Source organism: Pinus tabuliformis, chromosome Q (assembly GCF_031772625.1).
Source record: "Pinus tabuliformis cultivar Carrire ecotype Pingquan chromosome Q, CPIR1, whole genome shotgun sequence".
Classification (NCBI taxonomy): domain Eukaryota; kingdom Viridiplantae; phylum Streptophyta; class Pinopsida; order Pinales; family Pinaceae; genus Pinus; species Pinus tabuliformis.
The window spans coordinates 486,113,111-486,117,094 of record NC_142296.1 but is presented as its reverse complement, the minus strand read 5'-3'; positions in this window follow the sequence as shown (position 1 = coordinate 486,117,094).

Below are 3,984 nucleotides of genomic sequence, written 5' to 3'. Positions count from 1 at the left end.
CAATATTCCATCCCGAACTTCTTCATAGTTTCTCAAAGGTATTTGGATTGGGAGATAAACACTCCACTTGGATACTAAGAGATTTGCAATCCTAGGAAGAAAGACAACTATCTGATCATGGACATTCTGAACTTTGTCTACACACATTTTGTGAATTGATGCCCCAATTGTTCCATGTCACTGCCAAAAATTATATCATCCACATACACTAATACAATTAGTAGATGGTCACCTTCAGATTTTATGTATAATTTTTTTTCAACAATGCCCTTTTCAAAGGGCATTGAAGATATTTATTGAGCCTTTCGTACTAAGCTCTGGGAGCCCATTTTAGTCCATATAGAGCCTTTTTCAGTTTGCACACAAACCCTTCATCTGTGGTGAGCATAAATCCTTCTGGATGCTTAATGTAAACTTTTTATTCTAGATCTCCATTGAAAAATGCATATTTCACATCCATCTAATATACCTTGATTTTTTTATGACTAGCAAGGGTAAGAAAAATTCTAATAGCTTCTAGTCTTGCTACTGGTGCAAAGGTTTCTTCAAAATATACCTATTTTATTTGAGCATACCCTTTCTAGATAAATTGAGCCTTGTTCCTGATCACTTGACCGTGCTCATTCAACTTGTTTTTGAAAACCCATTTGGTCCCAATGACATTTTTCTCTCTAGGTGTTGGAACAAGCTCCCAAGTGTCATTCTTTTCATTTGGTCAAGTTCTTCATTCATAAATTTCACCCAAAAATTGTCCTCATTTGCTTGGATGAGATTCTTGGGCTTGATGTGTGACATTAGAGCAAGATTTTGATAACTTGTATTTCCAACAAGTTTTATCTTGGTATGAACACCATGTCTTTGATCTCCAAGTATTTGACTTTCAAGATGTTCTTTCTATATATACCTGGAGGGTGTCTTTCACTTTGGAGTTGTGCTTTCTTCCTCAACTTCACTATATGAATCTGTTCCTTCTAGATATGCGAACCTCATATCTGGGATTTCTTCATCATCTGAGTTCATGTTTCTTTTAGAGGACTTAGGTTGTGAATATATTTCATGTTAGGGTCCCACCCTAAACCCCTTATTTATGTCATGGGATCACGTCATAGTCAAAGAGTCAATAAAGCTCATATTAATATTTGTAAGTGGTTAACCCGCAATTAATGACGGGACCACAGTTAGTTGCAAATGGGCCGTAGTATTAGATAGATGGTATTAATAAAACCCACGGTATTGGCCCGTGGTATTGCATGTATGAGTCATATATAAAGGATAGAGACTCCCTGCGCGGAGCATTTTGTCTTATTTTTGTAATCGAGCTCTGCTCTATTGGAGGTTGCCCCCTCGAAGAGGCATGTGAACATTGCTATCTGAATAATAAAATCATTGCTATTCTGTGTTCTGGGTATCTTTTTCTTCGCATATTATGTATTTGGGTATTATTTTGCAGGTTAAGAGCATAACAAGTGGTATCAGAGCTATAACAATTGGTATCAGAGCACTTTCCAGGGCTCGGTGGGATCTCCAATTTTTAGCAAAAAAAATTTTTTTGCCTAGAGACGTGTTCCGGCGTCTTTAAACCACGGGATCTGTCGTTGAGCGCATAAACCTGCAGATTTGGGGAGGCATGCATGCAGGAAATACAAGAGGTGGTCACATCTGTTGGACTCCCTTGTAACCCCTGTGGGTACCCCTTCGAGTAGTAGCGCATTAGACAGAACCGCGCACGGACTATCTTTCACGTACCCTCTGGGTATATAGGAAGCCCCCTAGGCTCCCTTGAAACGTCGCCATAGATAAACCTTCGGCCATCTTGTGGCTACAGTACACTGAGAACAACACTCAGAGAGATTACTCGCCCGTACGATAGGGTAGTCGGGTTGTACGGCTAAGGGTACGGGCGATCCTCCTTAGTTAGAACCCTGAAACATTGGGCCGAGTACTACTGTCAGACCCTTACGTATATTGTGATCTGTAGCACCTGACACTCCTCTAGACCATAGTTCCCTTTTCTATCGGGGAATCACACATCATCTATTCCAGATCCGCATGTGCAAAGAAGTGCCGCAGCAGCAGACATCAGTCCCGCAGCTCCATCAGATCCGCAGCAACAGTTGTTCCACCATTCAGATCTCTCAGATCCACCAAATTGGAGTTGTTGTGAAGGGTTCCTATACCGGGGTATACTTGTCGCATGACTTTTGGCAGCTTTGACATTTTGAGGATTTGGCGACTGCAGTATTGATCAAGGAGGAGTAAAACTCCGTTAGGAGTTTTCCAAAAAAAAAAAAAAAACGAGTCTGAGATCTTCCGGGGTGCTTATTGGTGATCTAGCCCATCAGAATCAGGACGACGAGCTGGGCAAGGTGGTACCATTCAATTTATTAGAAAAAAAAATTTAGGCGGTCCCAATTTTTCATCTGGTTGGTGTATGGTAGAAACTAGAGCTCAAGCGATGGCCAATGAAAGGATGGACAAACTTGAAGACTCTGTGAACACCATCCAAATGGCGATGAACTCCCTCCAATGTGAGATGAGCGGACTAAGTCTCCAGATACAGCAAGCACTCTCGAAGGGCAAGGAGCCAGCCCACGAGGAGGTGTATAATGGCCATGAATACCACGAGGGTGAGTCTAGCCACTCTCCTCACATCTGGCACACCCATCCACCACCCAGTCAGCGACCTCCCAAGTTGCATATGCATAAATTTGACGGTTCTCACACGTCCGCATGGCTAGCACAAATGGAGCAGTATTTCAAATTGAATCATATCCTAGATGATTGGACTAAGCTTATGGTGGGGACCATGTACTTGGCCAATGAACGATGGCAATGGGGGTAATGGCATCAACGTTGCAATGGACCTTTTCAGAATTGGGCCCAATTTACCAAAGCTCTTCGAAATCGCTTTGAACAGGAAGACTCTTTTTTGGGGCGTCTCACTAAGCTCTGACAGACGGGTACAGTGGATGAATATATTACTGCTTTTGAAGCCTTAGCCTTTCGCACTAAGGGTCTCACAGATGAGTTCTACACGGAATGTTTTATCAGCGGTCTTAAAGAAGCCATCAAAGCTCAAGTTCTACTCCACCACCCTCCCACGTGGATAGAGGCTTTCCAGGTAGCTCGTAAGGTGGAACGTGCATTAGCAGCCCAATATAGCCGCCCCAATTTCCCCGCTAAAGGTCATCCCCCACAGGCTCCGAACACGACTCAGACACTTAAGATTCAAAAGGTGTCACCTGCGGAAATGGCCAAAAGAAGGAAGCAAGGACTATGTTACTACTGTGATGAAAAATATTCCCCGGGTCATAAATGCAAGGAGCCCAAGTTTTTTCAAATAGATGCCACTGACTACAGCTCCATCGAGGAAGATCCACCACTTGAGGAACCAGACGCGATCGAAGAAGACAACCAAAAGGAGATTGTATCTGACGAACCAGTTATTTCGCTAAATGCATTGGCAGGAATTTCTTCCCCTCAAACTCTCAAAACCAGGGGTTTTCTTAAACATCGCCCAGTAGTAGTCTTGATTGATAGTGGAAGTACCCATAATTTCATCCATCAAAAAATCGCAGAAGCAGCGCATTGTTTTGTACGGGTAGTTTCTAACTTCCAAGTCCAAATTGCAGATGGGGGCACAATGAAATGTGAAGGCCGCTGTGAAAATGTCAAACTTCAAATGGGGGATTATCAGTTGAAAATCCACATGTTTGCTATACACATGGGGGGTGCGACATTGTCCTAGGCGCTGAATGGCTCCACACTCTTGGGTCAATCACAATGGATTTCCAGGAGTTATATATGAGTTTTAAGCATAACAACTCCACACATACCCTCCGTGGACTCCAGGCGGGAGCCCCCTCTATCATCAGCTCGCATAGGATGGAAAAATTGTTAAAAAAGGGCCATCATGGAGTGGTCGCTCAATTTAATGCCATCCAGGTAGTCGAAACCATGTCTCTGCCAATTCATCCTGAGATG